This window comes from Protopterus annectens, chromosome 5.part0 (genome assembly GCF_019279795.1).
Source record: "Protopterus annectens isolate FY-2018-M chromosome 5.part0, PAN1.0, whole genome shotgun sequence".
NCBI lineage: Eukaryota > Metazoa > Chordata > Ceratodontiformes > Protopteridae > Protopterus > Protopterus annectens.
In genome coordinates this window covers 355,259,927-355,271,947 of record NC_056735.1, presented here as the reverse complement: position 1 = coordinate 355,271,947, position 12,021 = coordinate 355,259,927, and the positions used below count along the sequence as shown (strand labels likewise).

The 12,021-nt window shown below is 41.7% G+C and overlaps 1 protein-coding gene across 4 annotated transcripts in view; it reads left to right on the top strand.

The window, feature by feature from the left end:
• The window catches only part of LOC122802629, a 1,172,105-nt gene that overhangs the window by 282,370 nt on the left and 877,714 nt on the right, over nt 1-12,021 (top strand). The gene's annotated exons all lie outside the window — the stretch shown is intronic.

Here is a 12,021-nt window from a genome sequence, read left to right as displayed (position 1 = left end):
ATTAATCTGGAACCAGAAAATGTGTTTCATTTGATAACTAACATATTAAGGTTCCCATGAATACAGTTCCTTGAGGAAGTGATTAAGTAAAAGCTCTACCAGTGCTAGTCTTTCATTTAGGACCCCCCCCTTTTTCTTTCTCTTTGCCTGTACTCTGATATCAATCCCTGACAGGGAAGGCAATTTCTAACCTGAAGTCCAAATAAATTCTTGGCATCTTCCCATTCTATTACCTTTCCCTCTCTAGTTATTTGCTCCCAGTACCTTGGTTCCTTTGCCAGTTTTCTCAATAAATTCTGGGCCCCTCTTGCCAATTGTCTGTATCCTTAATTGCAGTCATCCCTATCGGCAGAAACCCCTTTCTCCATTCCCATATTGGTTTAGTTCTTAGAATACTTTCTGCTACTTTATGGCTATAATATTCTGCATGATTATTGTTATTCTTCTTAAAGGCCTGCATCCAAAATTCCAGTCTCTCCTTGTTTCTTGAGCTTCCCCCATGTTTCATCATCATTCCTTTCCATATTGAATTATAGTTTTCTGCTTGTGCTATGTATAGGAATCTTAAATGTGCAGCTCTGAAATACCGCTTCTAATTGGGTAATCCCAGTCCCCCCTGTTCTACTGGAAGAATCAGCTTATCCCACTTGACTCTTGCAGTCTTCCCCTCTCAGATAAAGTCCTTCAGCTCTTTATTAATTGCTACCCATAAATTCTCCTCTGGTTGATAAAAATATGCCTGACCTGTGTATAAGACTTAAAGGACTAAAAACATTTTAACTGCTTGTATCTTACTATCCATATAACAAATCTTCCATTTCCACATTTTTTGTATTATCTTCTGTTTAGTCTCTTCCCATATATCCTTAGCTACCACACTAGAATCTATACTCCTAAATTTTTCATTTTATCATACATACAGTGGATATAAAACGTTTACACACCCCTGTTAAAATGCCAGGTTTTTGTGATATAAAAAAAATGAGACCACAATAAATAATTTCAAAACTTTTCCACCTTTAATGTGACCTATAATCTGTACAATTCAGTTGAAAAACAAACAAATCTGTTCGGGGGGAAAATATAAAAAATAAGCTGGTTGCATAAGTGTGCACACCCTTAAACTAATACTTTGTTGAAGCACCTTTTGATTTAATTACAGCATTCAGTCTTCTTGGGTAGGAGCCTATCAGCATGACACATTTTGACATGGCAATATTTGCTTACTCTTCCTTGCAAAAGCGCTCCAAATCTGTTAGATTGCGAGGGCATCTCTTGTGCACAGCCCTCTTCCTGTCATCCCACAGATTTTCTATTGGATTTAGGTCTCGGCTCTGGCTGGCCCATTCCAAAACTTTGATTTTCTTCTGGTGAACCCATTCTTTTGTTGATTTGGATGTATGCTTGGGGTCCTTGTGTTGAAAGGTGAAAATGTTCATCGTGTTACCCTGCTGCAGTCATCACACTAGGGTTATCCTGCTGTCAGGCGGTCCCGCAGTCGGCCAGAGTTCCAAAGTCTTGGTCCGGCATCGGTTGCTGTCGCTTCTTCCCTGACATCAGTGCGCCAGGGGTATATAAGAGGCATCCAACGCCATTTTCTTCAGTCTTTCTTGCCGAGTGGTGCCCGAAGCAGAAGCAGCTCGCAAGTGCTGGTCGGCCGACACCTGAGATTTTCGAATCGAATTTCAGTCCAAAGTCTTCAATAAAGCTAAGTACCCCGTTGGGGAACCTTTACTTGCCTCAGCCCGATGTCAGAAAAAGTTAACAATTGCATTTCTTGTGGGAAGCAAATACCTCATAAGGACTTCCATTCTTATTGTATTCCTTGTCTAGGCCCAGACCACGACGTCACTGGTTGTCAGTTTTGTGCTAGGTTCAATAAATGAACTATCAAGCGTCGTTTTGATTTCGCTCGACACTACTTTGGTAGGAAATTTAATTATACCATGCCGTCGGAGCAACCAATGACCGGCATGCATAAAAAACACAAAAATAAGGATAGGCAGCCTAGAACCAAGCCAGACTCCGAGGCCTCTGCTGGGCTTGTTGCCGGTTCTCTGGTTTTCAGTGAGGCGTCTACGCAGCCCCTGACGACCGCAGAATTGGAACCCCAGACAGCTTCGGATTCTCAAACGGAGAGTACTAGGCTGACGCAGCCATCTTCATTAGGCCCTTCTGACACCAGAGCAGAAGGAGATCCCGGTGCTGTAGAAACACCTTTGGTTGCAGAAGGTGTCTTCAGACCGACTACACTCACCATTAAATCTTATGCTAAGCTTAAAACTCCATTAAAACCAAAAAAGACTGTACATCAGTCTCCTGTTCAAGGCCCCATGCCTAAGAAACAGATGCTTAACATGGCTGAAGATTTCATTACCCTAATCAGGGGTTCCTACCCCCCCTCCAGACAAAAGGCCAAGACAAGAGGAGGATTATGCCTCCTCTGACCAGGTTTCAATTTCCTCAGATTCTTCTGAGAAACAGGATTACTCCTTTCCCCCTTATGAAGACTCTGATGCTGAAGACTCTATCCCCTCAGCATCTCCCCCTGAAGACTATTCCTTTGGGGAAACTTTACATACCATGAGGGAACATTTCCACTGGGAAGGCCAGGACTACTCTGATTCAAAGAAAAGGCTCCGAGAGTTCCTTTTACTACCCCAGCACAGACCACTTGCTATCCCTCCAGTTTTAGACATTGTGGATGATGTTTACTTAGAATCTAGTCTAAATCCAGACTCTCTTCCTCCTGCTCCAGCCAAACCAGACAGATACTACAGAGTACCTGACTCGCACAAATTCCTTTATAAAAGCCCTGTTGCTGACCCAGAAACAATTTCCCAGGGTCCCAAAGGGGCTAAGACTTCTATGGCTAAAAATCCTGTACCCTCTGAAAGGGACTCCAGAGCACTAGATAGGTGGGGAAAGAAGGTATATATGAGAGCATTAAATTGTCAGTTTCACATGCTGAAATATCAGCAATTCCTAATGTCTCAATTAAAACAAAAATTGAGTACGCATTCTGAACAGTCTGAATTCAAGGAAATGCAGGATCTGTTGCATGCAGCTGAGCAGGTGGGCAAACATACTTTACAATGTGGATTTGATTCATTGGAAGCTTCCTGTAGAGCAGCTGTGACTGGGTCTGTCATACGCAGACATGCTTGATTAAAAGAACAAACCCTGCCTGATCATGTTAAAGCAAAATTATTGGATGCACCTTTACAGCAGGATGTCTTATTTGGTGTCAAAGCAGAAGAGGTTTTAAAGAAAATGGAGGATAAGGCAAAGTCTATGCAGACGGTCAAGGATTTTTTACAGGTTCAACCCCCTCGTTTCAGCAGAAATTGGCCAACAAAAAATTGGTCCTTTCCAGCTTCTGACAGACCACAGAGGGGCAAATACAGACGCCCAAGGGGCAGAGGTCAGTCACAAGGCCCTTACAAACCTCGTCAATGGGTGCTGCTACCCAGAAAGGAGGAGAAGACAGGCCTCAAACTACTAGAAGACAAACACAATGACTTAACCCTCAAACTGCCAAGCAAATCTCTCTTGGCAGCTCCCTTGGGAGGAAAATTAGCACTTTTTGCAGACAACTGGCACATCATCACAAAAGACAAATGGGTCCTAGACATTGTCTCACAAGGATACATTTTCCATTTTCACACCTTGCCAAGGATAAAAGGAATGCCAAACCTGCCACCAAATCAATGGGCAGAGGCACAAAAACAAATTACAGCTCTCATAGACATGAGAGCCATTCAACAGGTACCTACACAGAAGCAAGGACAAGGATTTTACTCAAGACTCTTTCTAGTCCCCAGAAAGGACAAATCATGGAGACCCATTCTGGACCTTTCAATTCTAAACACCTATTTGCAAGTACCCAAATTCAAGATGCTAACACTGCAGCAGCTTCTTCCCATGTTGGGCAAGAAGGCTTGGCTAGTAACGTTGGACCTCAAGGAGGCATACCTGCATGTCCCTATCAGACAAAATTGCAGAAGATACCTCCATTTCATTGCAGGTTCAACCCATTATCAATTCTCTGCACTGCCCTTTGGCTTATCTACTGCGCCCAGGGTCTTCACAAAATGCCTGGCACCAGTAATTGCATACTGCAGACAAAGAGGAATTCAAATATACCCATACCTGGACGACTGCCTCATCCAAGCAGAAAGCAAGGACATTCTTTTACAACATCTGGCATTTGTCAAACACCTTCTAAGTTGCCTAGGGTACACAGTAAACGAAAAGAAATCAAAACTAGTGCCCTCACAGAACATAATATTCCTGGGTGCCAGCTTGAATACAATGGCCCAGATGGCTTATCTCACGCCAGACAAGCAACAACAACTGACTCAATACTTCAAAATAATGGCAACAAAGACCCAACTCCCTGCAAGAAAAATTCTGTAGGCCTTGGGATTCATGGCATCTTGCATACTACTAATACCATTTGCAAAACTGCATATGAGGAAATTACAATGGTACCTGAAAAGCGTATGGACTCAACACAGCCACAGCTTGGAAACAATGGTACCACTCATTCCCTGCCTTCAACAGGAGTTTCTATGGTGGGCACAGGCATGTCACCTCAACAAGGGTCAGCCTTTTACCTTACCCACAGCCAGGCAAACTATAACAACAGATGCATCGGACTATGCCTGGGGAGCACACATGGCAGGACAGTGCATTCAAGGCAAATGGACTACAGATCAAAGGCATTTGCACATCAATCAAAAAGAAATGCTAGCTGTACAGAATGCCCTAACAGCTTTCAAGGACCTCTTACACACAGGACAACTAATAATAAAGACAGACAATACTACAGTGATGTGGTACATAAACAAGCAAGGGAGTCACACTCCTACCCTCTATGCAGGCAAGCAATGACCTTGTGGAACACAGCACTGACTTACCAAGTTCAATTACTAGCGCAATTCCTGCCAGGAAAGAAAAACACATTGGCAGACAACCTAAGCAGAAACATCATGGATCCCCACGAGTGGAAACTGGATCCACAAGTATTTGCAAAGATAATTAAAAAATGGGGATGCCCAGACATAGATCTGTTTGTCAACCCCCAAAACTACCAACTTCAAAAATTTTGCACGAGGACATTCCTCCCACAAGCTTGGAAAGTGGACGCCCTCACATTCAGTTGGAAAACATTGACAGTGTATGCCTTCCCTCCACTGCCTCTTCTAGCAAAGGTGCTGCTGAAAGTCAGATTAGAGAGGCCACAAATGATACTCATTGCTCCAGACTGGCCACGCCAGCACTGGTATCCAATACTAAGGAACATGGCCCACGGCCCACCATGGATTTTACCACAAATTCCTCACCTGCTCACCCAGCAAGACAGTCAGATTCTACACAGCCAGCTCAAGACTTTAAATCTGGCTGCATGGCAAATCACCCAAACAACCAGCCAACTCCTCTATCTAAAGCTGTTATGGATGTCATTCTGGAGGCCAGGAGGCCCAGCACCAGGAAAGCCTATTCAGACAAATGGAAAAGATTTTGCACCTGGAACCAGGCTAAAGGCCAAAATCCCCTTGAGCCAGACATTCCTCAGATTCTACAATATTTAACTGAGATGTTGCACAAAGGACTTTCCTTTTCATCTATTAAGATCCACGCCTCAGCAATTTCAGCTCACTACAACATGGATCCTCCTTTATTTTCACATCCACTCCTAAGACAGTACCTCAGAGGGGCCAAGAACATATGACCACCCAGGAGAGCACCAACACCAACTTGGGATCTCAACTTTGTTCTGGAAAAGCTTACACTGCCGCCTTTTGAACCAGCTTTCTAAGCTGATTTAAAGTTTCTATCATGGAAAACTGTCCTGCTGCTAGCAATAACTTCGGCTAGAAGAGTCTCAGAGCTACAGGCACTAATGGCAGTGGAGCCTTTCCTCATTTTTCATCAAGACAGAGTCTCTCTACGAACTAACCCCTCCTTCATGCCAAAGGTGGTATCCAGTGTGGCCCTAAACCAAACCATTCATTTACCCACCTTTTTCCCAAACCCCCAGAACAAAGGAGAAGGACTCCTGCACTCCTTGGACATTCACAGGCAACTACTTTACTACTTGGATAAAACTAAGGCTTTCAGAAAATCTGACCAGCTCTTTGTATCCTATGCTACAGCATCACAAGGAAAAGCTATCTCAAAACAGATCATTTCAAAATGGATAGGACATTGTATACATTTCTGCTACACTCATCATGAAAAACCGGTTCCTGCTAGCATTAGGTCCCACTCCACCAGGGCTACAGCTACATCTACAGCCTTTCTCAGGGGGTACCAACCAAGGATATTCTGGAAGCTGCAACTTGGAGTTCAGTGCACACCTTCACCACACACTATCACTTACCTCTATACTCTAAGACTAGAGCTGGCTTTGCCACTGCAGTTTTGCCAGGCCCACTAGCTTCTTCAAACCCTGTTTAACTCCACCACCAATCCTTAGCTTTGGGATTCAGCCCAAGTGTGATGACTGCAGCAGGAAAACACGATGAACATAGTACAGTTTTGTACCTACCGTAAATGTAGATATTCGAGTGTTCACCCTACTGCAGTCCAGGTTACCCTCCCTCCATCCCCTCTGATTTATGGTAGGTACAAAACTGTACTTTCCTCTTCACCTTCATCTTTCTACCAGACACCTGAAGGTTTTGGGCCAGAAGTGACTGGTATTTGGAACTGTTCATAATTCCCTCCACCTTGACTAAAGCCCCAGTTCCAGCTGAAGAAAAGCAACCGCAAAGCATGATACTGCCACCACCTTGCTTCACAGTGGAGATGATATTCCTTTGGTGATGCAAAGTGTTGTTTTTGCACCAAACGTACCTTTTGGAATTGTGGCCAAAAAGTTCAACCTTAGTTTCATCAGACCATAACACATTTTCCCACATGCTTTTGGGAGACTTGATGTATTGTTTTACAAATTTTAGCCAGGCCTGGATGTTTTTCTGCGTAAGAAAAGGCTTCCATCTTGCAACCCTACCCCATAGTCCAGACATATGGAGAATACCAGAGATTGTTGTCAGATGTAGTACAAAACTAGTACTTGACAGAAATTTCTGCAGCTCTTTCATTGTTGCTGTAGGTTTCCTGGCAGCCTCCCTGACCAGTTTTCATCTTTTCATCAATTTTGGAGAGACATCCAGTTCTTTGCAATGTCACTGTTGCCCATATTTTCTCCACTTTTTGATGACTGTCTTCACTGTGTTCCATGGTATATCCAATGCTGTGGAAATTTTTTGTACCCTTCTCCTGACCGATACCTTTCAACAATGAGATCCCTTTGATGCTTTGTAAGCTCTCTGTGAACCATGGCTTTTGCTGTAGCAGGCAACTGAGTAAATGTCAGGAAAATCCTACTAGGACAGCTGAACTTTATTTGGGGTTAATTAGAGTCTCTTTAATTGATGGCAGGTGTGTACCCAAGAAGACTGAGTGCTGTAATTTAAATCAAAAGGTGCTTCAACTAAGTATTAGTTTAAGGGTGTGCACACTTATGCAACCAGCTTATTGTATGTTTTTTATTTTTTATATTTTTCCCCTAACAGATTTGTTTGCTTTTCAATTGAATTATACAGGTTATAGGTTACATTAAAGGTGGGAAAAGTTTTGAAATTATTTATTGTGGTCTCATTTTTTTATATCACAAAAACCTGGCATTTTGAAAGGGGTGTGTACACTTTATATCCACTGTACATACATACATACATACATACAAATATTTCAAGCATGGGCATTAATGCCCTTCTAGCTTGCCAATATACCAAAACATATAAGTGTTCAGGCTGTTCTTCAATATATCTAAACTAGTACTTGCTTTAGTATTTGGTAGTCCATTCCATGCATCAGCTACTCTGACAGCAGACCTTTTAGTACACTTCTCATTCCTATAGAATCTTCTACATAGGTTGTCTGATGATTCTGTATTACTTTTTGTTAACCCCAAACATTCCCAGAGGTAGTTGTATCTAAATGCCCTACATACTTGAATAAGATTTCCTCTTAAATATCTGTAAGAGACCCTGTACAAGTTCAGATATTTTATAGGTTCATACTAGGCTATCTGCCCTAGGGCATTTATAAGCCTAGCCAGAATGTGTTTGGCTTTTGCCACCCATTTTAAATTTATTTTGCTATGCCCTTTTTCGAGGTTAGTATACTGTGCCTCTGTCTAACAGTGACACAGAAGTGATACCCGGGGTAAACCTACGATCTCCCATCCACTCATTAAGATTCCTCTTAAAGAGAGTCAATGAGGGACTCTGCCTAACCTGGACTGGGATTTTATTCCAGAGTGAAGGGAGCCTCTGGGTTATGAATCTGTCCCTCCAGCATGTCCTATTTGTTTCAGTGCTGAGGTTCAAGTCTCTCGAGCGTGTAGCTCGATGGGATTTGGATTTTCTGAGGTGCAGCATGTCCATTAATTCCGGGTTGGACATGGCTTTATACGTCAGGCACAGATCGCCTCTGAACAGGTGGTATGCCACTGAGTAGAGCTGGAGTTTCTTTAACCGGGCAGCATATGGCATCTGTTTGAGCCCTTTGATCCTCTTGGTGAGGTACTTTTGGGGTCTTTCCAGTTGCTGCAGGTGTCTGGTAAGGTACATCCCAAAGGGCATTGTACTCAATTATGGGCTTGATGAGGGATGAGTAAAGAGGCACGATGACCTCCCTGATCTAGATGTGAATCCCTTCATGATTAGGTGGGCTATATAAAATGTTTTTCTAACCACTTTGGCCACGTGGTTGTCAAATGAGAGATTGCTATCAACTTGGGTCCCCAGGTCCCTAATTACTTCTTCTGTACTTAATGGATTACCACCTATGTGGTAATTTGTGGGCACTTTGTTTTTGCCAAAGAGGATGACTATACACTTTTTGGCATTTAGCTTGAGGCCATGGCTCTGGCACCAGTTGTCTGTTTCTATGAGGCCCTTTTGGAGGATGCTTGTGTCGGCTGGAGAGTCGATTATGGCGCCCAGTTTGCAGTCATCTGCGAACTTGGTCAGCCACAGTCCTTCCGTGTTGGCCTGTACCTCCGAGAAATATATACCGAACAAGAGAGGTCCCAGGACTGAGCCTTGTGGGACACCACTTGTAACTGGTTTGGAGTCTGACATGGCTCCAGCAATTCTAACCATGTGGGTTCTGTCCTTGAGCCAGTTTGCAATCCATCTAGTGACATAGGGGTTTATATTTAAGCTGGTGAGCTTATCTATAATGTCCGAGTGGGGTATTGTATCGAAGACTTTTGCGAGGTCCAGGTAGGCTATGTGGACCACCTTCCCCTCGTCAATGGCCTTGGTGACTGTTTCAAAGAAATCAACCAGGTGTAAGAGGCAGGATCTGCCCTTAACAAAGCCGAACTGGGTAGGATCCAGTGTCTGTAGGTCCCCAATATCTTTATTTATGAGGTCCATGATGATCCTTTCCATAGCTTTGCAGACCAAGCTAGTCAGGCTTATGGGGCGATAGTTTCCAGGATCCATTGAGGCACCACCTTTATGGAGAGGGACCACTGTTGCTGTACGCCACTCTTTGGGCACATATCAGTCTTTCATGTTGTGTCTTTCGGCTTTTCCCGGTTAGGGGGTCGCCACAGCGGAACTCCGGTCCACTAATGATTGGCAGTAGATTTTTTTCACATCCATGGATGCCTTTGTTATATTTCCGCTTACTCTTTCCAGTTTACTCATGCTAGTTTCATTATAGGATTTCCATATTGTTATTCCATACTTAAGTTTGGGTTTAATGTCCCAATAAATATGGGAATTCCTGCACAAGTCCATGTGTGGGTACATAATTTACCACTATTCACTTTGTTTTAGCTTCATTCATTTTGTATCCCGAAAAGATCTGAAACTGTCTCAAAATGTTCCACAACACTGTAATGTTTTTTCTGGTTTTGTGAGGTACAAAATAATGGCATCTGCAAATAAAGTCAGCTTTTCTTGACTGCCATACCAATTATATCCCAGAATTTCTGAGTCCCTTATTTTCTTTGCTGATGGTTCTAAATATAATGCAAATAACAAAAGGGAAAGAGGACACCCCTTCCTGGTTCCTCTGAAATGATCAGAGAGGACGCCACCCACTTTAATTTTCACCTTGGATCCCTCATATATTCTCCTAATCAGCTTTATAATTTTTTCCGTAAATGCAAATGCTTCTATTACCCTGCTCATAAAGTCCCAGCTTACTCTGTCAAATGCTTTCTCTGCATCAAGACCTGCCAACAACAGTGGAATTTCCTTGCATTCTGCTTCCCTCTGGATCATCAATGTTCTGTTAATACACAGGCAAAAACAAAACCACTGCACCAGATAAAGCCCAGACCAGGCTCCAAAAATATAATGCAAGAAATCCAAGCAGGCAAATGACACGCATGGCATAAAACCAAATGATTTATTTAGTAAAAAACGTGTAAGCGCTTTTGCGTAGTACTCCTACGCTTCATCAGACATAAAATTCTATCATAAGCAACATTGGAAACACCAGAAGTGCTATTCCAAACATATTGTTGAAGAAGGTACCATTCATAGTTTCATATTTTTCACCATAGAGATCTTGCCAAGCACCATAAGGTTGGGGATTAATAGGAACACACTTGAAAAGACTGAGCAAAAATGGATTTTTTGCTATACACTTACAAGGGTATGGATTTGAATGAAGCTTTGTCACTCAAACCCTTTATAAGGGACAGAAGACTTGGTTACATTTGTTAACCCCCCCCCCTTTTTAATACACTCTCTTTGCCTTGGCTGTTAGATATACATCTTTTCACAGTAGTTATAGGTGTGCCTCCTTTTTATATATATATATATATATATATATATATATATATATTTACACACACACACACACACACACACACACACACACACACACACACTCCTCATACATTATTTATTTATTTATGCATATATTTTCTGTTTTATATTTTATATACACATATATTTTTTATGTTAGCAGCATTTAGCTATGATGTTTGGTTTTGTTTATGTATTTTTTTATATATATTTCCTGTTTATGTTTTTTGAACATTTAAGTAGCTTGATGAGTGTTCATTTAGCAGTTCAAGTTTTTTTATTGTAAACTTCATATAAGGTGTATACTCGGTTAACTATGTGGATGGCAGGACTGTTTCAGCCGACTGTTTCAGCCTTTGGTGACGCAGTTCTGCATTAAATTTTCCAAAGCATCAGTATATTTGCAACAGCATGATAAAATGGTTTATGTATGATGCATATTATACTGTTTAAATATCTGTAATATATGTCTTATTTATTATATATGCTATCTATTATATAAGTTGTGGTTGGACCATACTAAAAATGTATTTATTTTGCTAAAGTGTTAGGTTACTTTAACTCACTTGGTTTCCACTAATTACTTAATTGGAGGGAAAAAGGTTGCTAGCAGTGATTGGTTTAACAGTGTTTAAAATGTTTTGGCTTGTGATAGAATTTTATGTCTGATGAAGCATAGGAGTACTACATTAAAGCACTTACATGTTTTTTACTAAAAAGATAATGTGGTTTTATGCCGTGCATGTCCTTTGCCTGCTTGGATTTCTTGAATGTTCTGTTAATGTTGTCAAATGTCTGCCTCCCCTCCACAAAACCACATTGATCCATATTTATCAGTTTTGGCATTACTTTTGCCATTCATTTAGCCATTATAGACATAAACACTTTATAACCATGGTTTAGTATTGAAATGGGCCTGTATGAAGGTGGATCTGATGGATCTTTACCCTCTTTATGTATTATAACCACCACTGTTTTCTTCAAGGACAGTGATACTTCTCCTCCTCTTAGGATACTGTTAACAAAACCTTTCAGATCATCATCAGTTTTTTTTTCCTTCTAGCTTCCAAACTTCCACAGGAATACCATCTGTTGGTCTGTAGATTGGTTATGCATTACCATTTTTATCTCATTTCCTCCTATCCTATCCTAACTGTTAGTAATTGAGCCTCAT